Below are 26,381 nucleotides of genomic sequence, written 5' to 3'. Positions count from 1 at the left end.
ACCTTTTCCTATGCAAACTTCTAATAAAGTCTTCAATCAATCAAAACCAAATATGGGCATTCCCAGATATGTCCTAACTCATTCTGTGCCAAATGCCAAAATGGCTCCAAGGTAGCTGTGCCACGGTTTTGTATGTTTTTCTTTATTGCGCAATCAAAAAAAATGTTTTTTTTTTTATAATTTTTTTTGTTGTGATTCAGTGGCAAAAAGAATTTTGTCAATCAGACAAATGGTTCCAGAGATAGAGCTGTTTGAATGAAAAAAAGTGTCCATCCACTAGAATGAACACACATTTTCTCAATCAGCTAAACGAGGGAGCCAACACACATACAGAGAAAAGCATCTCTCTGATCCCAGGTCATTTTGACATTTTTTTTTTTTTATACAAAAAACTCAAAAGACGTCAAAGACGTCATTGGCACTGAACGCCTTTGCAAAAAAACGTCAAAGACGTCATGTGGCACAGAATTGATTACACTGGCAGGGATCTCCATATATGGGCATAAAACGTATGTTAATTAGTAAAGCCAAGCAGGGCCTTGGCAAGTTAGGGCCTGGGTTTGATGCCTGGGGATCTCCATATATGGGCATAAGGGGGTACCCTAACAATGCGACGCATTGTGAGCTTGTAGATCGGCTATTTTCTAATTGCAGAAATGTATCCTATGGCCAAAATGTATAGGCCTATAGGGTTGAAGGGACTTGCAATCATAATCAAAATCTACAAAGTAACCAGTAACTAAAATGAGCCAGCCTTTTGAACGGCTCTTTGAAAGGAACGGATCTCAGTCAATTGTCAATTGTGTCTAAGTTGTCTGTCGAGTTCACCTGTATCTTGCTAATCTGGTTTCTATTTAAACCCAGAGGATACACAATCTATTGTGCGGTTTCAGGATCCCTGAGGTGTGGCACTTTATTTCTGGCCAAGTTACATTTGATTTCCTCCTCCTTTTCCCATGTTCTCCTTCTCCTCCTTGTCCCACTTCCCTGACCATTACTGTTGCTACATCAGCTAAACTTACAGGTTGCTACCTGAAGACGAATTCAGCTGTGATGATTACACCAACACACAATGACAGCAGCAGCACACCACCAGTAATCTGTGAGGAAGAGATGATAAATAGTCATATCTATTGCATGTCCTACAGTGAAAACACTGAGGATAAAGGGCTTTGCAGACAAGCGCAACGGAAAAAACAGACAATTTCCTTTTTTTTTTTAAGAAACCAACCTATGACCGCATGCACACCTGCTCCGAATTTGAAGTGCGGCAAGTGGCTGCGGCAGTGCGTTTTTTCCCCCCCATTCGATGTGCGTCTTTTCGCACGCGGTAAAAACTCATTGACTCCTTTTATGACTCCTTTTCGGATCCAATGTGTTTTAATCATGCAGCGAACGAAAAAAAAAAAACACAACGGGCCTGTGTGCAAAGCCCTTAAGTGGCACATCGACGAACAAGAACTTACTGCAACCACTCTGCTGTGCTTCACATTTCTCAAACACATCTGGGAAGAAAAAAAGTATCATGGTAATTAGTAAGTAGCATCATTTGTTTATCCGTCCGACAATCCATCCACCTCTATTCGTTTGATCATGAACTGTAAATATAATTGTGGAAATTAAATCGTTTCTCACCATGTTTGTCATTATAAATGACCCTTGACGCCTCCTTGACAACCCTGGAATTCAGACGCACCAAGCAGCGGACCTTTGTGGCGTTGCTACTGAACCTTTCCAGTGAGACAGTACTGGTCACTGTGAAGGTACCGTTAGCGTTGGCTGTATGGACGGTGGTGTAGTTTGAAGACCCAACATGGGTGGGGATCTCCAGAGTTACTGTCGGAGCAGAAAGGGCCAAAGCTGAGCAGGACACCACAATCAGCTCTGTGCTGTTGGGTTTCCAGACGTGCAATATGGGCTCAGGTTGCTCTGAAAAACAAATGCAATCACAATTGATGTTTTTAGTTTTGCCAGCTAATCAAAATTATTCTGAACATGTGGTTTATTGGCAAAAATCAACACAACCAAGTGGTTTCTGCAAATTCTAAACAAAATGCCACTTTCAATGACTGCAGTCTCAAAATTATTCAACCCCTTCATGACAAGTACTTAGTAGAGCACCCCTTTGCTGTTAAGCAAAAGTGATTTATAGCCAGGCACAGTGGCGTCAGTTCAGCAAAAGCTAGGGTATGGCAAAGAGGGGAGTCCTCATGTGCACGCCCTGCAGGAACAAATCAGGTTTTGTCTGTTTTGTCTGGGTTTCTACGGTTTCTTGGGTTGGATATGGCAGCCTGGAACGGTTGTTCAAGTGCAGCTAAACTTGGCATGTTAGTAAACATGCTACAATTAACAATAATGCATTGCACCTTTGAGCTGACCTGCAGAACCTGGGAATATACCATTTTGTCAAGATGGGGAGAATACAAGTGTGGAGAATATAATTATAATACCTTGTTAAAATGACCATTTTTGTTACATTTTGCAATTGTAGTTATTTTACTGTAATTTAACAACACAATTCTCGCCCCTGGACCCAGGGTATGGCAGCTGCATACTGCCATACCCAATTGATGCCCCTGGCCAGGCACCAGCTTCTGTGAGTGTTTCTGAGGAATCTTTTGCCATTGCACATTCCTCATGTGCAATGGCGTCTACTCTATTCACTGATGTTCTTGCCCTTTTCATATCCCACTGGGGTTCAAGTCAAGTATAACTGTAATGGCCACTCTAAAATCTTCCATGGCTTCCTCTTGCACGCATGCATGCACGACAAGCTTGTGCACACGCACGCACGCACGCACGCACGCACGCACACACGCGCACACACACACACACACACACACACACACACACACACACACACACACACACACACACACAAACATCCATACCTTACCGTAAACTGTCAGGCAGGTTTTCCTAAAAATGGCTCCTTCAGGATAGGCATTAAATAAACATCTGTAACAGCACTCGTCCGCTCTGGTTACAGTTCTGACCACTATGGTACTGTTCTGCAGTCCTGGGTCTTCAAACGCCACTTTCTCCTGAAAGGGAGGGTTGATCTTGGTGCCAAAGCGTTTGTTGTAAGTAGCAACATCCTCTGTTCCTCCTGGAATCATTCTCTGCCATGTGACTTGCAGGACGTTCTTAGGTTGTGTGAGTTGGCAGGTGAAACGGGCGTCCTCTCCCACCATGGTCCTTACAGGGTCCTGTGTTTGTATCATCACTGATAGACCTGTAGAGGGAGGAGACAACAGACAACAGTTATAAGAACATACAGTACCATTGACTTTATAAACAGCTATAGTCAGGGAATATTATCAGAATAATGTCAAATCTGGGAATACATTCCTTACCAATAAAATTCTTAAACCAATGTTTCACATGTATATGTGATAGGGTGAAAGAGGGTATTATTATTTTTCCATTTTTATTTCTACTTTCTTAAATACGTTTGCTGTATTCTATTATTTTGTTCTTTTGATTTTGAATGCGCATTGTATTTTCTGTATTGTAATTATGTTGGATGTTTATATTCTCTTTCCCCTTAGTCATGTTTCTATTTGTGAATGGTAATGACTGAATGCATTCCTGGGATATTGTGTATAGGGATCCTGATAGGGTAACTTGGAGAAGTGACTTGGTCAATGAAGTATGGGGTGATGTCACCGCTGGCCAACCGAGAAGTGGCTGGGCGGAGCCACTGGATATATGAATGAACAAGCGGGCTCAGTTGGGAGAGAGACACCGGGCAGAGAGGACGCTTGGGAAGGAGCAGCAGCCAGGGTTGGGGACCCAGTAACGAGACTAGACAAACTTGAAGTAAATAACGAACTGTGAGCGATCTGTTATTAGTGTTAAGAGAACCAGCAACGGAGAGACGGGCCTTAACCTACAGAGTCCAGCATCCTGGGGAGACGGTGCCTGGATCGAGGGGTCGAGCCTGGCCAAGCTGTGCGGAGAGGCGATCTCAGTGTGACGTGCCTTATCAACGCCGGGGCAAGCATCACGCTTGCCTTTGTGTGTGAGTAGTGTACTGTCCTGTGACACACTGTCCACATATATCGCTGTCCTTGTTGAATAGAACTATCGGAGCCCTGGGAACAGTTATCTGGCGGTTTCCTCCTGTACTTTCAGATCCACTGAAGTAGACGTGAGGGAAGTGACTGTGCCTTGCTGTCCATGCTCGTTTACTGAGGAGTTGGGTCTTCTGTTTGCCCTGTTGTGCTGCCGCTAAGTAACTGAGTACAAAGTATTGGAGTAATTGCACTGCCGTGCACTGTTCGCTTCATAGGTTCCCTATGTTGCCGAGTAACTGAGTATAACGTACTGAAGTAATTGAGTAACAGCACTGTAGTGCCGTGCGCTGTGCGCCTGATAGTTTCTGCTGCTAAGTAACTAAGTACCAAGTAATTGAGTATAATGCATTGAAGTATTAGAGTAACTGCACTGTAGTGCGCAACCGACTTTGTTTTACTGTTGTCTTTTGCCTGGGTTAAGTAATCATTTTAACGCCTACCGTAATTGCCGGACTATAAGCCGCGGCTTTTTTCCCATGTTTTGAACCCTGCGGCTTATACAAAGGTGCGGCTTATATAACAATTTTTACAGCTAACGGCCAGTTAGTTAGTTTTACAATGGTCTTTAACAAGGATTTATATATTGATTTATACAGCTAACGTCCACCAGGGGCGCTCTAGCAGGAAGCAAGAAGGATCCCTGCGGCTTATAGTCAGGTGCGGCTTATATATGTAAAGATTTGTTTTCTTTTCTAAATTTAGCTGGTGCGGCTTATATTCAGGTGCGGCTTATAGTCCAGCAATTAGGGTATATTTTATTGTTGAATTGAAATAAAGTTGTAACTCTTAAATAGATGTAATACCCTTTTAGATCACGTTAGTTCAGCGGCGCCATAGGTTAGGGATATTTATTTTCTTTTATTGTGGCGAGGATGCCTTTGTAAAGGGATTCCTTAATTAAATGTACTTTTTTAACCCCCTTAATACCTGTCTGGTCTCGGTCTCTCTCAGGGGTTTACGGTCCCCAAAGGTTGCTCTCTCTGGTAAAAACGAACCTGTGTTATTGTGTAAAGAAACCTTTTATGGTTTCGTTGGGTTTCATCCAACTGGCGTTGTCCGGCAACACTCTTTGAACATTTTGGTAATAAGTACGACCCAGACAAGAAATGGTGTATTGACATTTAATGAATTAACGTATTCTGAACTTGAACTGACCAGTTTAAACACTGGCCGTTAATGTGAGGGTTGGCCGCCATATATATATACATATATATATATATATATATAACACACTGGACTAGGGCATTCACAGAATATTTGAATATTCAAATACCAACGTCACTATTCGACGTTGTACATTGAAGTCGAGTATTCGCCTTTTTTTCACATTCTTTTTTTAAATTGTTATTATTATTATGTATTCATGGTTCATACAGCTTGGCTAGATCATCAGTCATAAACATGATTTGTCAATGCCCCTGGTGGATGAATTGGTTAATGCTGTAGTCTATACTGATGTGTCATGTGTCACGTTTCTTCTCCCGGAACTAATTGCCAGTGGGAAAAACAGCAGCCAGTCGGCAAACTCGATTTCATGATGGAGGAAGAGCCAGCAACTGTCACTAGTAGGCCTCCTAGACCGAAAACGCTGCAGGTGTGGAAATACTTTACACAAGAAGGCAATACTGCGATCTGTAAACTATGCGAAGCCAAGCTACAATATCACCACAGTACCACCTCTATGCAGAACCACTTGAAAACTCACCCGTTGGCAAGTACAAGCAGCTGCGAGCCAGCCCGCCCAGGCCCAGCCGACCACAGCAGCAATGCGAGCCGTAAACAAAGGCAGACAATGCTCGGCGATACTCCAACCGTAATTTGACACCCCGCAGAAAAAACTAAATTACAACTCTGCTTGTCAACTTCATCGTTAAGGTTACAAGACCACTGGCCGTAGTGAAGGGACGTGGCTTTAAGGACCTCCTCAAATTCTTTGAACCTGACTACGTTATCCCCTCACATGCTACAATATGGAACTACATCAAACACCAGTATCTTGAAATGCGAGCCCAATTAAAAGGTGATATGAAAGATCGGAGTGTGTCACTCACCACAGACCTCTGGACGTCTTCCACCATGCAGCCATACATCACTGTGACAGCGCACTATCTCACCGACACCTGGGAGATGCAGGCAAAAGTCCTCTGTACCATCTTAATGGCAGAGCGCCATACAGCTACCAACATAGCCCAGAGGCTGACAGATACCATTAAAGAGTGAGGCCTGCAGGTGTTCTGCGTTGTACACGATAATGCCAGCAGCATGAACCTAGCCATGAGTTTGTGTGAGGATGTCGAGGAAGACCTTGGCTGCACTGGCCATACGTTACAGTTGGCAATTAAAAAATCACACTTGTGTGAACTGAGCGGTGGTGTGTGTGTGTGTGTGTGTGTGTGTGTGTGTGTGTGTGTGTGTGTGTGTGTGTGTGTGTGTGTGTGTGTGTGTGTGTGTGTGTGTGTGTGCAACAGCGCCCCTCCCTTAACATGTGTGGTCAGAAAAGGTTACTGCAGGCTACAGACAGACAGACAGACACGGAGACAGACAGACAGACAGACCCACACACACGGCCACGTATAGGAGCGGTGTGACCACCGCTCAAAAGGGTTGGATTTGCCCAAAGTGACCAAAACCATTGATGAGGCGAGGCGAGTTGTTGGTCATTTCAGACACTCTTCTGTAACAACATGTGCACTGAAGAAACGACAAGACGCGCTCAAAGTAAAAGACAACAAGCTCCAAAAAGACTGTGCCACGCGTTGGAATTCGATGTTCACAATGCTGGAGCGACTCAACCAGCAGCGCATCCCAGTCCAAGCCGTACTGGTAGACGAGACTGTCACCAAACCCGCCGTGAAAATAAAATGAGTGCCTCACAGTGGGAGCTGATCGAACAGCTACTGCCTGTGCTCAGGCCACTTGCAAAGGCAACTACCATCATTTGTGCAGAATTGCATGTTTCACTCTCATTTATTTTCCCTGTTGTCTTTAACCTACTGAACGACGGGCCCGTCGGGGTGTTGAGAGATGACGAGTCTGATACAGTAGCAGCCCGCAGCTTTAAGAGCACTATGCGAACACAGCTGAGAACCAGGTTCGAACTGGACACCGAAGACCATGACTTGGTGGGATCGCCTGCATACTGGATCCGAGGTTCAAAGATCTCTATTTCCTCGCAGAGGACAACTGACTGCGGGTTAAACGTTGCCTGATTCAGCTACTGCGAGATGAGGAGCCAGACACGGACCAGACAGCTGCTACAGGTATAGACAGGGCAAACAGTGTAAAAACCTGATTATAGGGTGCACCAAACTTTTCTCAATTGATTCCTATGTATTTTTTCGTGTAGAATCCATCTCTGCAATATACATTTTTATATTGCGTATAATTAATGAGATAATTAGCATATTTGACTAATGATGCTGATGGTCTCATTAATTATGCACAATACAACAATATACTTTGCAGAAATGGATTCAACAGGAAGAATTACATAAGGATCAACTGAGAAAAGTTTGGTAAACACTTTTATCAATTTTTGATGAATTCTTTCCTGCTTTTTCTGCCCATGTGTCAAATTATTTGTAACATGGGTGGAAATGACAGGACAATTCTCTGTTGATTCTTATGTATTTTTCCTTTAGAATCCATTTCTGCAATATACATTTTTGTATTGTGCATCATCAATGAGTTAATTAGCATATTTGACATGTGAGCGGAAATAACAGGAAAAACCTATAACAATTTGAAAAAAGGGTTTAACAAACTTTGCTCAGTTGATCCTTATGTATTTTTTCCTGTACACTCCATTTCTGCTATGTACAGTTTTGTATTGTGCATATAAAATAGAGATAATTCGCATATTTGACACATGGGCTTTAATAATTGTATAATAAATAGGCCACAGAATAGTTACATTTGATCAAAATGAATGTATTTTTATATCAATTTTATATCAAGTTTTTTCGCACCCCCTAGTGGAGGACCCCCGCCACTGCAACGCACATATAATGCTGTAACTCGGGCTAGGAGCGACCGGGAGAGGCGGGGCCGGTACCCACGCGTCCGCCTCGGCGGCGTGGAGACAGCCCTGCGTAGAGACCAACCCCCGCCACTGCAGCCCGCTAAAAAGCCTGTAACTCGGCCCCCCAGCGATTGGGGTGACATGACGGTTGCTTATCTCCCAATTAGGGAGTCTTACTGGTTAAAAGTCATCTGAGTAATCGCTCTCTCTGTCTGATGCAATTTTGGCATGGATCGGGGCAACGTTGGCGGAGATATGAGTAGGGGAAAAGTGTGATGTGACTGACAGACTGACTGACGGAGGGACTGACAGCCGGTGGAGGTTTGGATTGTATAAGAGTACCAGTAAGACTCCCTAATTGGGAGATAAGCGACCGTCAGGTCGCATGTAAAAATAGGCCTGATGGTGGCGCTAAATGATATAGATCCTTGTTGATGACATCCCCACCACTGCAGCCTGCTAAAAATCCCCAACAGTTTCACCACTTGAGCTCTATTACATTAGATATTTTCGAGAAGAATGTTGAAAGCAAGGCCAAATAAGCAACTACACTTCAGGAACAAGCCCAAACAAAAGCAACCTGCGACTAGAGACTTTACAGGAAAATTAGACCAAAGTCGCTTATAATGAGCAAACCTGGCAGGCTGGCAACACCCAGTTTAGCGCTGCTGGCTCACATGCGTATCGTTAGAATGCAATCTTCCATCGCCCGACTTTTAAATGCCAAGTTTGCCACTAAAATGTCACCGACTCTGCCAGGAGTTGGAAAGAGTTTCTTGTTGGCCGTTTGGTGTGGAGACACCTTTACTGGTTAAAAGTCATCTGAGTTACGGGCTTTTTAGCGGGCTGCAGTGGCGGGGCTCGGCCTCTCATTAAATATGCACAATACAAAAATGTACATAGCAGAATTGGATTGTACAGGAAAAAAATACATAAGGATCAACTGAGCAAAGTTTGTTAAACCCTTTTATCAAATTGTTATAGGTTTTGCCTGTTATTTCCGCTCATATGTCAAATATGCTAATTAACTCATTAATGATGCACAATACAAAAATGTATATTGCAGACATGGATTCTACAGGAAAAAATACATAAGAATCAACAGAGAAAAGTTTGGTAAACCCTTTTATCATTTTTTTTAAATAGGATTTGTCCTGTCATTTCCACCCATGTTACAAAAAATTTGACACATGAGCAGAAAAAAACAGGAAGAAATTCATCAAAAATTGATAAAAGGGTTTACCAAACTTTTCTCAGTTGATCCTTATGTAATTCATCCTGTAGAGTATATTGTTGTAATGTGCTCATTAATTATGCGCAATATAAAAATGTATATTGCAGAAATGGATTCTACACGAAAAAATACATCTCAATTGAGAAAAGTTTGGTGCACCCTTTAATCAGGTTTTTACACCGTTTGCCCTGTCTAGTAGGCGTACATTCATTTAAATTGTATTTATTTATTATGAATACATGTAGTATATATACAGGTCAGGCAACAACCCCCAAGTTCACACTTCGACAACGTTTATAAATGCTTTAGTGTAGTGTCACAAAAGGGAGATTTGATTAACAAAGGGAAGAGCTTCTATGCATATCAGTACACCATTGTCACCTGTTAAATCCTGTAGAGTAGGTGTTATGGGACACAAACACACTGCTTACATGCAATAGGTATTCTTTCATTTTTCTTAGACTTTTATTTTTACTTTATATTTATTCCACTCCAGACCCCACATCGTCCCTGACGATGCCGCCGTGGACAGCAACACAGAGGAGCCAGGGGGGGAGAAAAAACGACTTGAACGTGACTACGAGCAGCTGTTTGGGCCTCACTATGCCAGCACAAATGCACCTAGTGCAAAAAACACCTAGCATCGTAAACCGCCCTCTTCTGGAAACCATTTCAAGTTGGTCTACCTGCACAGAGGAGGTAGAGGATTATCTCAAGATGCCCCGCATTCCAACAACGAGCAGCCCTCTGAAGTGGTGGGTGAGTAATGAGAAGCAGTTGCCTCAAAACCTACCTGGCGGTCCCAGCCATTAGTGCCCCCAGTGAAAGGGTATTTTCACTCGCTGGGAACACGATTTCCAGGCAGCGATCAAGTTTACACCCAGCTCATGTGGCGAGAGACAGCCGCTGATACGAACGACCTACGGCCTGGTCGCGACCTAGGCCATGACCTGGAGGTCGTAGGTCCCGGTTCTGGAGGTCGTAGTTCGCGGTACATACTTGTTAGGTCGCGGCCGGTCTAGTTTCGCGACCCCCGGCCGTGGTTGCGCCACCTCGGTCGTCCCCGGGCCGTTGTTGCGCGATCGGGCCGTTGTTCAGCGACCTGGGAAGTCCGCGGTCGTATTTAAAAGGTCTTTTTGCAGAATATTCTAGAGCAGCAGCGCTATTCAACCTTTTGAAGCTTGTGATTGGCTGAACCGGAGGTAGGAAGCGCTCCATTGTAGTCACTTGGACCGCGCGAGGTGCACCAAAACCTATCCTTAACCCTAACCCCAACTCTAACTCTAACCCTAACCTTAACCCTAACCCCAACTCTAACCCTAACCCTAACCCTAACCCTAACCCTAACCTGCCGACACTGAGTAGCTAACCTGCCGACGCTGTTGAAAACGAGCGCTCCTTCCCTTAGCAAGCGTAGAGTTTCTAAACTCGCGTCCCTTCCCTTAGCAAGCGTAGAGTTTCGATCGCGGCGCTCCTTCCCTTAGCAAGCGTAGAGTTTCTAAACTCGCGTCCCTTCCCTTAGCAAGCGTAGAGTTTCGATCGCGGCGCTCCTTCCCTTAGCAAGCGTAGAGTTTCTAAACTCGCGTCCCTTCCCTTAGCAAGCGTAGAGTTTCGATCGCGGACTTCCCAGGTCGCTGAATTACGACCGAGATCGCGCAAAACCTCCAGAACCGGGACCTACGACCTCCAAGTCGTGGCCTAAGTCGCGACCAGGCCGTAGGTCGTTTGTATCAGCGGCTCTTGCTGGATGTGGCTTTGCAAAAGAATGCCAGCACACAAATTAGTGTTCTGTTCTCCTGTTTTCTATTTGTTTTAGGCCTACAATAAACCAATACATTTAGGTAAATGCTATGCCTGTGATGAAAATGTCAAGAAGTGGGCTTAGGCCTATGTTAATTTGCAAAAGAATGCCAGCACTCAACAAAGTGTTCTCCCGTGTTGTGTTGTATTTGTTTTACAATAAAACAATAGCCTACATTTAGGTACAAGTCAATGTCAAGAAGTGGCGTTTATGTTAATTTGCAAAAGAATGCCAGCATTCAAAGAAGTGTTCTCCTGTTTTTATTTGTTTTACAATAAAACTATACATTGCTAAACATTATACAACCTATGGAAATTAATATTTTTTTGAGAGATGATTACCCCCCAGAAGCAAAATTTGAGTTACAAACGTTTTTTTTTTGAAAATATATATATTCAAAGATTTGCACACATTTTCACGACTTTTTCAAAAAATAGCAGATCTACAAGCTCGCAGCGCGGCACTCGGTGCCGCGCTGTGAGCTTGTATATCTGCTATTTTTCAATAGTTAAAGCATAAAATAAAGATACACATAATGTGTACCCGTTCTGAATGGGTTAATAAAGCCTAGTAGTGTATAGTGCCTCTGATGTTTTATTTGAAGGGCCCCTAAACAGCACACCACCAAAAGCATTTTCAGTTCTGCACAAATGAGGCAAAAAAAAGAAAATCTGAAAATTGGCACAGTATCTTGAAAATAGCCTACTTCTCCTGCAGCTGCAAAAAAAAAAAAAAATTACAGTACCTGGCAAAAAAAAAAAAAAAAGAAGCCTGCTGAAGATATGCGCTCAGACTTGAGGTTAGTATTACTGTATCTGCCCTGAAATTGGGAGATTGGGGTTCAATCCCTTGCCGAATCATACCAAAATCGTACCCAGTGCCTTCCTGTTTGGCGCTCAGCATCAAAGGTTGGATCGGGGGTACTTCGGTACAGTAGTGTCATGTCCCGGGGGATTACTTATACATCAAGCTGCCTATTATGCTACGGAAACAAGAGGCATGCTCCTGACCTATGGGCCACATTGTACTTATTCACTTTACACTGCAAAAATCTGACATCTGTGTGTGATTGTGTGAAATCTGTGAATCAATCTGTGCTAGACAAGGCATGTTGTAAATTCTTGATGTTACTACAACATGACTTCCATGACTTTAACACAAGCTTGGAATGAGTCAAAGGCAGGTTGAGGATAGAAGTGGTAGAAGTGGTACAGTATAACAATCTCCTGTCTCCCTCACCTTGGAGATATGAGAGGCCTACACAGACCCTTATAAAGCAACCGCAAACTGTAACCCCTGAGGCTGAGGGGAAAACCCATAAAACAATAGCCACCTCTGGCTTACATCCGAGAATACGTTGTCATCTAATAGCCTCATATCAACTCATCAGCCAAAACTGCACGAAAGAGAACATGCGGACAAACCGAAACCACACAGAGTAGACAATTCCAGCAGACAGAGAACTTAGAAAAACAAAACAAAAAAACTACAACAACTAGGGAACTGAAATTCCAACCGTTTTGCCATATATATATATATATTTCGATTACATTTGTTCAATGTCATTTCTTATGTGCTCTACACTTTTTTTTCATAATTATACATATTTAAATATTGACTTATTCTCTTTGCATTATTTGAATTAGCAGTCAAGATGAAAAGGCAGTGCCTAAACAGATCTCATGCCCACAATGAGATGAATTAGCCCCCACTTGGGTTTCTGGCAAAGGATTATTGACCAGTTATGTTGTTTGTCCGTGACAAAAATAAAATATGGATCAAAATGTCCATCAAAAGCTGGCATGGTGATGACCCCTGAGTATTAGGTGTTGCAGCTCACAGATTGTAATCATTCATATTTATCAAAAGGGGTTCATTCACTTTATTAACTCATCTATCTATAGTGATGCTGCTTAGTACGCCTCAGTACAACTCATTATATTATGGATAATTATTCGGAGACAAATTTAGAGGCTATCAATATAAATAGAGCATCATCTACCACTGTTATATGACCTAAATCAATGAAATGTAATTGTAAGTTAACTTACCTTCTGAGAAGAATACCAATAGGAAAACAGCAAGCGCTTGAACGAGGTGGGAAATATCAAACATTTTACCAGTCCGAGAGAGACTTGAGGCTACGTATAGCTCTGTGATGAGTACCTGAGAGTGTATGACCAATTCATTCATGTCTTTGACACACCTACACGTCCCCCTCAAGTTGCAGACGGCAATGTCTGAAGCAGTGTTGCCAACTCAGCAATTTTGTACCCAGGTTTTGCTACTTAAATGAATTTGGCAATGTCAGCGACTTTTGAAGAGTGTCAGTAAAAACACAAAATTGCACATCCTGCACACTTTTGACATGCACTACTGAGCAGTAGTGAGGGTTAAGAATACCAATTCTTAAAATGGGCTGTTTGTATTTCTTTAACCCTGAAAGACCCGAATTAATTAAAAAAACAATTACAAAAATCAGTTGTAGGAGGAATTAATTATGTTTTTGTAAGGTTTTATAGCCATAAATCATAAATCATGCTCTAATTTGCATTTTGGGGATATTTTTCACAATAATAACATGTTCTAGAGTAGACATTCTAATGATCACCAAAAAAAATATTACAGGCATTTTACTTATGTTTTTGTGAGGAATATAGCTTCAGTGAAAAAGTGAGATGTTGTTCGTCAAGACTCTGGACTCCAGAGATCTTCAAGTGGTGGGAATGTCAGCCTCTGTGGGGGGTATTTATATGCAAATATCGTGGCCCAATGGCATTGTAATACTAAACAATAGGATTTAATGGTGATGTTAATGTGAAAAAAGAACAGGAAAACTAATTATATCATTTCTTTTAAATATATTTAAAAAATGTTGCCAAAAGGAATCGCTGGGCCTTGCAGGGTTAACAAATAAGAAGCATGATAATGAACAAACAAAACTAAACTAACACATTATGTCCTATTTTGAATCAAAATCCCAGTTATGACAGTTTGAGCTGCATCATTGTGTACTGTACTCTATGTAGGCCTATAATGATTCAGTTTGACAACCTTACTGTGTATAATGGCATCATCACACAGTGTCAAAACATCATTTAGCAACTTTTCCCAACCTAAAAGGCCAGTCATGTATATCGGACCAGTTACCCATATATGGAGACCCCTGCATGATAGTCAACAATGTTATGTCAAAACATGCCCATATATGGGCATTACCAAATATGGGGACAGGGATCTCCATATATGGGCATAAAATGTATGTTAATTAGTAAAGCCAAGCAGGGCCTTGACAAGTTAGGGCCTGGTTTTGATCTCTGGGGTTCTCCATATATGGGCATAAGGGGGTACCCTAACAGGGCATCGTCTGGGAATGCCCATACTGTATATGGACATTTTATTTGTTTTATCCTTTATTAATACTAGCCCTTACCCGTTCAAAGATATGAGCTCCAAAATGATGTGCAGTGTGTGGGTTATGGGATGTGCACTGTGCATACAGTATATGAGGGAAGGAAAGTAACTTTAACTGGTGCTTGCATGATAATATGTAGGAGCATCAATGTAAGAAATACCCGTTTCGTTTAATGGCTACCCCCCAACCCCCCGGTCACGCGTGTACACGCCATCCCGTATCTTTTCTTTTATATCATTTTGATCCCTTGATTTTGTAACCCATTTTCACCCAGTGCCAATTGCCTATGTAATCCTGGGCTCTGCTCTCCCTCTGCTGCGCCTGGGGAGACAACGGATTGACCTCATGCTTCCTTCTATGCATGAGGAGTCCAAGTTGCTGTGTCTAAACAAAGCAATGCCAAAACAAGGCCAGTGTTTTGATCTCATGTCCTAACCTCGAGACAGAAAACAAAATGACTCACAGACATTAGATCACCCAGATGTGGTATTTGATAAAAGGTGTTATTGTAGACAGAGTAGATGACTTCAGATTGGATATATCGTGCAGCATGACGTATCCAGCTGGTTCCTGTGATTACGACTGTCAGGTCACAGTTACTATCAAAACCTCCACCGGCTGTCAGTGTCTGTCAGTCTGTCCATCACACGTCACACTTTTGCCCTACTCATATCTCTGTCACCGTTGCCCCTATCCATGCCAAACTTTGCACACACACTCCTTGGCTGCCAAGCCACAACCTCACATGCCCTTCTTCTAGTGCCACCATGAGGCCGATTCTTGCAAAACACATTTTTGGACACTGCTCCTACACATTTTGCCCTAAAATCACAAAGAACGGTACATAGTATGTCTAGAGTCATGTCATCAACATGGATCAGTCCCATTTAACGCCACCAGGCAGATTTTTGCAAAACACATTTTTGGACTGCTCCTAAAGATTTTGCCCTAAAATCACGCAAAGCGGTACACAGTATGTTTAGAGTCCTGTCATCAACATGGATCTGTCCCATTTAGCGCCACCATCTGCCCGATTTTTTCCAACAATTTTTTTGGACTGCTCCTACAGATTTTGCCCTAAAATCACGCAAAGCAGTAGATGTCTAACACGGATCTGTCCCATTTCCCATATTCCCTCCTGATTGGCTCATCCTTCTAAAGTTTGTGTATGTGACCTGACGGTCGCTTATCTCCCGATTTAGGGAGTCTTACTAGGGCTGTCACAATTATTACATAATCGTGAAATCGTGATTATTTTTCATAATCGCGATTATTTTTCATAATCGTCATAATCGTTTCCATGTTGAAAAACGTTCATATATTTAAAAAAGAGTAAAAAATAGTGGAAATAGCAGATCTACAAGCTCACAACGCGTCGCATCGTGACGCGTTGTGAGCTTGTAGATCGGCTATTTCCACTATCAATGTTCTTTTTTAAGTATAATGTTGTCAAATATGTCAGTAATTTCTCTGTATATTTAGGTTATGTGTCATATCTACCATGTGCAACTTAAAAGCCTAAAAGCCAAACAAAAATGTAAGTGTTAACGGCAAAAACACAATTAAATCGTTAATCACAATTATTTGAGGGACAAATAATCGTCATGTCAAATGTCATAATCGTGACAGCCCTAAGTCTTACTGGTGATACAATCTACACACGCAATCTAAACCATTTGTTTCTCACGTGATGTCAGTGAGAATGCTGTAGGCTGCTTAGTCAGAGTAGGAGGATGGGACTCACACAAACCAGGTGTTTCACCCGGAGGGGCATGGTATTAGCACCGTGGTTCTCAACCTGTGGGTCTGGACCCCCAGGGGGGGTCCCAAAATTATTTTGGGGGGTCCCCAGATGATTAACTTAATGTGCAACATTGTTTTCTCACTCAACAGTACACAAACCAACATAAAGTTTAAGTGTAACGTTTAAAGTCGGTTTATGGACATTTCTAAAGTGCCAATTTAAGGACTTTTTAATATCTCTAAAATGACAAATTAAACATGGTTTGTCACAGTGGTTCTCAACCTGTGAAAATAGCTGATCTACATGCTCGTAGAGCTTGTAGATCGGCTATATTCACAATAAAAACGTCTCTCACGCTGCGCAAGAGAGCAAGGACAGGGAGGGGGGTGGGGGGTCACGCGGACATGGGGGGCTCTCTCTGCCTCGCTAAATTAGTCTATATAGATATTGGTGGAAAATTAAGTAAAAGTATCAATACTATACTGCAATGTAGAAATACTCAGTTACAAGTCCAGAATTAAAAAAAAAACTTGTGTAAAAGTAGGCCTACAATCAAACAATCAAAATGTACCAAAACTTTAAAAGTAAAAGTACTCATTATGTGGAATGTCTCATTTCAATTGTCAAAATGTAGGCTATAATACCTAACTTTACTGTAAAAGTACAATATTTGGATCTGAGATGTAGAGTAAAAGTAAAAAGTATTAGAAGTATTAGCTGTTATATCCTACTTGTATCGCTAACTTAATTGAAAACACCATTGAAACATTGTCAGAATTTTCAAGAACTTCATTAATATATTATCAAACATCCAATAACAATATGAACTAGAAAATATTGTTCCTTCGAAACAATTGTGGGCTCGCTTCAAGCCAGAAAACAATGGCTATAAATGTACAAAATGTCAAGATCGCAGGCAGATTGGTCCATTTTGTTCCAAAAATGTGTTGTGCAAAAGTTGACCCGCTGGTGGCGCTATAACAGGCCAATGTAAGAAGGGTGGTATCTGCTCCTTGACCTATTGGGAATGTGCTTGCAAGATTTCACGCACATTGCAGGCTGTGTTCATGATTTTAGGTGTTTTTGGCTTTGGCCACTTTATCGCTGCTTGCAGCTATATTTATTATTATTATTTTGTGTGTGTGTGTGCACTTCATAGGCATATTAGATAAAGGTCCTTAGATTGTGTGTAGAATGTTTCATGCAAATTGCTAAAAAAAATCCTAACGGGTTTAAGCGTTTCACAAACTGCTCAAAATGATATAGCGCCCCCCTTTGGCCAATTGGAGTAAGATTGGTTTTAGTGATATTTGGACTAACACTCTACATCTTTGCCAAATGCCATGAACATGTTACTTTGCATGTATGATTTAGAGGCAGAAGAATAATTTGCATAAAACTGCAATATTCATTGAATTATTAAAAAAAAAGCATGTTTAAATTTTAAAGAAATCCGATCTGACAGATCTTTAGATATCGGTCCAAAGTTCACGGGTTTACGCGTTTTACAAACTGCTCAAAATGGTGGAAAATCAAAGGGCGAAGCTTACTTAACAACGACACAGATGTCTTCCGCTTGAGTCAAAGCACGCGTGTAACAAGTTGCATGTCTTCAAACGAAACGAGTCATGACTTATGCCCGTTTGAAGTTTGAATTTTCAGACGCTTCGTATAGCGCCCCCCTTTGGCCGATTGGAATAAAATTGGTTTCAGTGATACTTTGACTAACCCTCCACATCTTTGCTAAATGCCATGAACGTGTAACTTTGCATGTATGATTTAGAGGCCGAAGAATAATTTGCATAAAACCGCAATATTGATTGAATTATTAAAAAATTATATTTCACTTTAAAAAAAAACTGGTTGATCAATCTGACCGTATTGGTCCAAAGTTCATGTGAAAAATGTTTTGTGCACTTGACGCGAAAATCCCAGGAGGAGATAGATTTTTACTGTTTTTCATATAATTCCGAATTGTGGGAGACCTAAAGGTCAGAGGTCAAAAGTTAGAGGGTAAAAGTTGTTCGGCATGAGGAGACGCATAAGTGTATACAGGTTTCATGGCTGTATGTATAACACAGCATGAGCTATACCTGTTCAAAGATCGCACTTTCGAAGGCTTCCTACAGCGCCACCATTTGGTCGATTGCTATAAAAAATAATAGCACACTTCGCCACTGTAAACTGAACACATTGATGTTTTTATTTTCATTTTCTCACTAAGTATGTAGGAGTAGAAAGGAACCGAAGTTTTGAGGAGAACTGACTGACTGACTAATAAACTAGAAAACTATTGTTCCTTCGAAACAATTGTGGGCTTGCTTCAAGCCAGAAAACAATGGCTATAAAAGCACAAAATGTCAAGATCGCAGGCAGTGCTCTCTTTGACGTTACTGACGTCAAAGATTGGTCCATTTTGTTCCAAAAATGTGTTGTGCAAAAGTTGACCCGCTGGTGGCGCTATAACAGGCCAATGTGAGAAGGTTGGTATCTGTTCCTTGACCTATTGGGAATGTGCTTGCAAGATTTCACGCACATCCCAGGCTGTGTTCATGATTTGAGGTGTTTTTGGCTTTGGACACTTTATCGCTGCTTGCAGCTATATTTATTATTATTATTTTATAATTTTTTTGTGTGCACTTCATAGGCATGTTAGATAAAGGTCCTTAGATTGCGTGTAGAATGTTTCATGCAAATTGCAAAAAAAATCCTAGAATAAAAACGGGTTTAAGCGTTTTACAAACTGCTCAAAATTATATAGCGCCCCCCTTTGGCCATTTGGGGTAAGATTGGTTTCAGTGATATTTGAACTAACCCTCTACACTATTTTGTCATGAAAATGTGACTTTGCATGTATGTTTTAGAGGCAGAAGAATAATTTGCATAAAAATGCAATATTGTTTGAATTATTTAAAAAAGCATGTTTCAATGTTAAAGAAATCCGATCTGACAGATCTTTAGATATCGGTCCAAAGTTCACGTAAAAAAAGTTTTGTGCACGTGACGCGAAAATTCTAGAATAAAAGCGGGTTTACGCGTTTTACAAACTGCTCAAAATGGCGGAAAATCGAAGGGCGGAGCTTACTTAACAACGACACAGATGTCTTCCGCTTGAGTCAAAGCACGCGTGTAACAAGTTGCATGTCTTCAAACGAAACGAGTCATGACTTATGCCCGTTTGAAGTTTGAATTTTCAGACGCTTCGTATAGCGCCCCCCTTTGGCCGATTGGAATAAAATTGGTTTCAGTGATACTTTGACTAACCCCAGTGTTGGGAAAGTTCACTTTAAAAACGAACTAGTTCAAGTTCAAGTTCAGAACTTCTAAAATGAACTAGTTCATTTTTAGTTCATAATTCCCCATTATGAACTAAAGTTCATGGTTCCCCAAAATGAACTACATAGTTCTTTTTTAGTTCTTTTTTTAACCATATTTTTTTTATACTTTTGGCTATTCAAAAAAAAAAAAAAAAAGGAAAAAAAAAATATATAAAGGTCTATATATATATAAATGTTTAGACGTTGCTGCATGCTATTATTTGTCAAAATTATTGACTCAGCCCATATAGAACCACACACAGCAATAATTTCATCCAACTTAACATTGAGGTGCCCACAATATTTATGTGCCCACTGCCTAGTTCCCAGTCTTCCTGCATCCTTATTGTGAAGGGCTGAATGTAATAACCATGTTATTGTCTCATTGTGTGAAATATCATAATATTCAAAACAAATATTTGACTCCAATTGATTCCCCACACAGTATTGACTTGATATAGCAATAAAAAAATATATATATATTACACAGCAGTTGTGGGAAAACTAAGACATTGTTCAAAAAACACAATTCCGATTTTGGTCATTTTGGAAATAGGGCAAAAAAATATATTTTTCTTCAATCTACTGTCTTGACACTCTAACCAAAATTGTTCTATAAACCATAATCTACAAATTGGAAGTGAAAGAAACTTTAACACACATTTGAAATGAAAACAAAAAATTACATGTACAAGGAACCCCACTAGAAAAAAACCAAAAAATTACATGTACAAGGAACCCCACTAGAAGGCAGACGTTTCTAAACCGTGCACAGCATGTTTCCGCGTTGGTTAAAATAGCTGATCTACAAGCTCACGTTGTCTCGTGGATGCGACGCGTTGTGAGCTTGCAGATCAGCTATTTTCGCCGTGCAACACACATAGGACAAAGTATAGTCAGTCAGGCTTGCGAGACGAGGAGGAGATTCACAGTGCAGCAGCAGAGTGCAGACAGCACCGCATATCAACGGAGGAACGTTCACGAGATGCAGTAGGCACTGCTGCGTGCTGCTGCGTGCAGTGCCTACTATTGGAGCATGTGAATGAAAAGAGAGACGAGAGGAGCAGAGGACAGATGACCGCGGAGGCGCGGACCGCCGCATGAACGGCCGACGAACGTCGTTCACGGGCGTCAGAATGACCGCGTTCGACAATATCGTTCATCAAGCGAAAACAATTGCGTTCAGTTCACGTTCGCCCAAAATATGAACGTGTTCATGAACGATCGTTCTTTGAACGCGTTCGGGTACAACACTGACTAACCCTCCACATCTTTGCCAAATGCCATGAACGTGTAACTTTGCATGTATGATTTAGAGGCCGAAGAATAATTTGCATAAAACCGCAATATTGATTGAATTATTAAAAAATCATTATTTAACGTACAAACTTCTCACCACATAGCTTGTGTAGATATAGGTTCAAAGTTCATGTGAAAAAAGTTTTGTGCACTTGACGCGAAAATCCCAGGAGGAGATAGATTTTTACTGTTTTTCATATAATTCCGAATTGTGGGGGATCTAAAGGTCAGAGGTCAAAAGTCAGAGCGTAAAAGTTGTTCGGCATGAGGAGACGCATACGTGTATACAGGTTTCATGGCTGTACCTAAAACACAGCATGAGCTATACCTGTTCAAAGTTCGCACTTTCGAAGGCTTCCTACAGCGCCACCATTTGGCCGATTGCTATAAAAGATGATAGCACACTTCGCCACTGTAAACTGAACACATTGATGTTTTTATTTTCATTTTCTCACTAAGTATGTAGGAGTAGAAAGGAACCGAAGTTTTGAGGAGAACTTGATATAGTATAAACTAGAAAATTTGCAATTTGTGAAATTGCGAGTGTGGTTGCCCGCCCCGCCCCGGCGCGAGTCTTGTGGCGTCGCTCCCGAGATCGTTTGTGTTTCGTTTTGAGAGGGTCGTTCCCCCTGAAAAACGCGTTTTGGCCTGAAACGGTTACGTTTTGTGCGTTTGTGGCGCCCCCCTAAGGGTCGAAGTGGAAATGCTTTTGGGTATTTGTTGAGTATATCACCTGCGAATTGTGGTTAAAATTTGGTGTTGACCGGATGTTTCATTTGTGATTTATGGCTATTTCTTGCGAAACGGGCCCCTCCCACTAACTTTGGAAGCCTGTTACGGACGAACGCTATGGAGTATCAAAATATCGCTTGAATATCTTTATGGCATGGGTCCATAGATCATGTGTACCGATTTTCGTGACATTTGGAGAAAATATGTGGGAAAAGGAGCAAAAAGTGTGTTTTGAAGAAAATTCAAAATGGCGGAAAATCTATCCTGACGCAAATGGGCGTGGCCTATATGGGAAGATGCGTCATGACCCAAGGAATCCAGGGAAAAAGGAATTCGAATTTTCCGACCTACGGTTCAAGAGTTATAAGCCAAAACGTAAAGTGAGCTGTTATAGCGCCACCATGTGGCCGAATTATGTAATTATTTTTCATTTAATCCTTGTAAGCATTATGAACCTCCTCTCTAAGTTTTGAAACTGTAGCCCCTATGGTTTGCGAGAGAAAAAATAATTGAATGTGAGTTTTTGCATTTCCCATTATAAGTCAATGGGGAAAATTAATTCACTAATAAATTAATATCAATTAAAGTATACAACCTTTCTCTTAGCAAAATGATAGCACTCGATTCCCGATGAAGCCGGTCGATTTGACATATGGCGCGAGTGTGTGGTGCAAAAACTGTGGGCTGTGAAACGCGCCGAAAAAAGGTTTATCTATAATAATAATAAAAAAAAAAAAAAGTTTCCCTAGAACTATAGTGTGTTGCCCTGTAAGGGCAACCACACTAATAAATAAATAAATAATGACAATATCTAAAGTGTGCTCGCCTTATAGGCGAGCCCACAATAATGACAATATCTAAAGTGTGCTCGCCTTATAGGCGAGCCCACAATTATAGTGTGCCTATAACTGATAAATTGATGATATTGTCTTATTGTATTTTTAATTCATTTTATTTTAATGCAGGGTAATTCAAATGAGTCTATTATGTTAACATTATGCGTTGAATTAACTGTGGAAAAAGCCATCAGTTTACAATTGGAGTCATTGGACTAACAGCCAATTCACAAAACTTGAACAAAAGGCACTGGATTAACTCATCTTGGTTTCTAGCCTACTCCAGAGCAGGCTAGCTTCACAGGTTCATCTCCATGGTAACTGATGTCGGATAACCTTCGTGAAACCGACCACTGGCTTAAAGTAATCAGGTTTACTGGCGAGGTTTATCTGCCAAGATAATTCAGCTTTCGAGAAACCGATTGAGCCCTGACCATGGCTAACTTTAATCTGGCTAGCTGGTTAATCCAGGTTTAAACCTTAATCCTTCCTTCGTGAAACAGGCCCCTGGTTGTGCGGCCAGTCTGTTAACATGCCTTTTGACATCACTTGACAACAACAAGACAGGCATGCCGACAACAAGGCCTTGAGGCCTGTGAGTCGATGTTGTGTCGACTTTGGTCCCATGGCGTCATTCCTAAAGTCTTTGATGTGGAAAGCAGTAGTGCTAAACAGGTACTATATTACACACCTGGACCACTGAGTCATTCCTGTGTTCATTCATGGTTTGTTGCTGTCTTCACATTCAAGCCAGCAAACCTGAGCATGATTGGACGTGTCTAGGTTTTCAAATCGACCCAAAAGCCCCTCAGCATTGACTGGTCATTCAGTGTCAGTGCGTGCGCTTGTGCGCTTGTGTGTGTGTGTGTGTGTGTGTGTGTGTGTGTGTGTGTGTGTGTGTGTGTGTGTGTGTGTGTGTGTGTGTGTGTGTGTGTGTGTGTGCGTGCCTGCGTGCGTGCGTGCGTGCGTGCGTGCGTGCGTGCGTGTGTGTGTGTGTGTGTGTGTGTGTGTGCATACGCACATGTCTTAAAGTACCCTAGCACATGGCATTCATATAACTTTTATAGAGGTCCTACTGGATGCTGAGCACTATGGTAGAAAAATATTAATATCCAGTCAGGTTGAAGTCAACCATTTATTGAAGATTGTAGCAACAGAATCAGAGCTCTGGCCTCATAGTCCATTCTGACAGAGATGCTATTCTAACATGGTAACATGGTCTTATAAAGATATGTTCTAAAGATAAAGGTACCATACAAATAGATACACACAGTACAGATTATGCTGACACAGAGAGGTAGAAGTCACAGGAGAATGTCAGCTGTTGGTTTGACAGCTGCAGGCAAATCTACATTAGTGTGAGATTTGCTTTAAACTAAATTCTACAAAGTTGAATATGAAGTAGGATACAAACACATTTGACAATCTATAAATATTTCTTCCACAGCACCCCGTCCATTTGGCTGTTTTGACAACACATGATATCACAATGTTAAAGTAGCACTATGTAACTTATTAATGACTGCTGTATACGATATAGCATATTATGTCCCATTAAAGTATAGTTACATTTGGATGCAATAACAAACACCCTTCCACAACTTTATAGACTCAGCGGGTCCCTGTTAGGGGCTTGTCTGTATCTCTATGTATAGGTGGGGACAATGAGGCTCACCCAGGCATTCGAGCTCTAGTGTCGCACAAATAGGAACGTGAAAACCTAAGAGAATGGAGTCTTCACACTTCTCTGTGGGACTGATACCAGGAGCAGGCATGTCACAAGTATTACATAATTGTCTGATTGCAATTATTACAATTTTTACAATTATTTTGTCTTAATCGTCATAGCCGTTTCCAAACTTTCCATGTTGTTGAAAAATGTTCGTATGTTTTCAAACATTTTCAAACATAGAGGAAATAGCAGATCTACGGTGGCGATGCGACACGTTGTGAGCTTGTAGATCAGCCATTTCCAGTATTGACGTTCTTTTATAAGTATAAAGTTGTCAAATGTGTCAGTCATTTCATTGTATATTTAGTTTATGTATCATTTTTGGCCACATGCAACTTCAAAGCCTAGCCAAACAGAAATGTAACTGTCAATGACAAAAACACAATTAAATCCTTAATCGCAATTATTTGAGTGACAATTAATCGTCATGTAAAATGTCATAATCGTGACAGCCCTGCCCAGGAGCAGGCTAGTCATGAGCAGCAGTGCGGGGCCTGTTGAGCAGCTTCATGCTAGAGCAGTGTTTCTCAAATGGGGTACGTGTATCCCTAGGGGTAAGCAGGGGTACTGCAGGGGGTACTTGAAAACAACTAGAAATGGGAATATGTATTTAGTGTTATGGTCAATGATAAAACATTCACAGACGTTGTGTGAACCTGCTCATCTGTAGACCAGAATTACATCAATACCTTGACTAGTACAACTGTTAATGAATAGAAAGCAATGCGATGAACAAGAGAAACTAGGTGCTCAAAGGAGGTAGCGGCAAAGTTAAAAACGTGTAGTGGGTGCTCCTAGGATCAGTGGGATACAAATTGAACAAAAGAGGAGAGATCCAGGCACACACAAAAAAGTTTTAAAAAGTTTTAAAAAGAAGGAGGGCGGGAGTAAAAACTAGTCAATCAGCACTTAGGACACACACCCAAAATTGCACGTGTGTGTGTGTGTGTGTGTGTGTGTGTGTGTGTGTGTGTGTGTGTGTGTGTGTGTGTGTGTGTGTGTGTGTGTGTGTGTGTGTGTGTGAGAGAGCAGCACACATAGGAACAACAGACACTGGAATCAATCAATTAACCAATGAGGCTAAATAAAGAGAAAGAAAAAAATATATAGCGAAAGAAAATATATACACTAGAAAGCAATGTTTATTTGCCATTATGCAGTTTTATCTTGAACATATTGGCATGAGGACTGGACCTTTTATGTAATTTCTTCTAAGCAAAATGCTGTAGTCAGGGGAAGTGTCACGTGTGAGGTAGGATTGTTGGACCCAAGTGCAGATTCAGAACCAGGCAGGCAGATCAGGTTCAGTGATGATTTATTATTAAACTCATAATACAATAATGCAGGACAAACAACAGGAGGACACGCCATGACACTAACTATAAACTAGCAAGGGAACACTGAACAGAGGGAGGTTTAAATAGACAAGACTAACACATGATTGGTTGAAGACTAACAAGACACAGGTGTACACATTTGTTAATCACAGGACAGGTGAGACAAGACAGGCAACAGTAACTAGGCCAACACAGGAAACACCAAGACATCACTACACAATAAAGGTACTCGACAGACAGAACATGACAGTACCCCCCCTTTAAGGGATGGATCCCAGACATCCCACAATACATGTCAGAACACCAAGCTGGGTGGGTGGAGGGGAGTCGGACGGAGGGTCCAGGGGCTACATAGAATAAATACTGGGGCACAAACTTAACACTGGACTAACTTAGGGCAGGGCAAAACAATGAGTCACACAGAAAGGCAGGTGGGAAGACATACAGACAAGCACACCGACACACAGACAGGCACAAGGTGAGACAAACCAAGAGACAAACATACCAACTGACAGACAGACAGGCAAGCGGACAGACAGGCGGTCTGACATAACAGGTGGTTAAACATGATGGATGGGTGACTAGACTGGGGAGTAGACAGGCGTACAAGCAGACTGGCAGACACGCTAGCAGACATACATATTGGGATACAGGCAGACAGACAGTTTGGAAGAGCAGTCAATGGGCTGGTTTGTGGACCAACCAAACCTCTAGCAGAGGTACGTTGAGCTCCAGAGCCGAGCAGAGGGGCCTGTGGAGAGGTAGCAGTCTGTGGAAACGGAGGCCCTGAGTCCCGGAGAACAAAAGGGCTGATGAGCGGAGGGACAGGGGCAG

This window comes from Nannobrachium achirus, assembly GCF_963921795.1.
Source record: "Nannobrachium achirus genome assembly, chromosome: 4".
Taxonomy (NCBI): Eukaryota; Metazoa; Chordata; class Actinopteri; order Myctophiformes; family Myctophidae; genus Nannobrachium; species Nannobrachium achirus.
Note: the sequence above shows the minus strand (reverse complement) of the source record.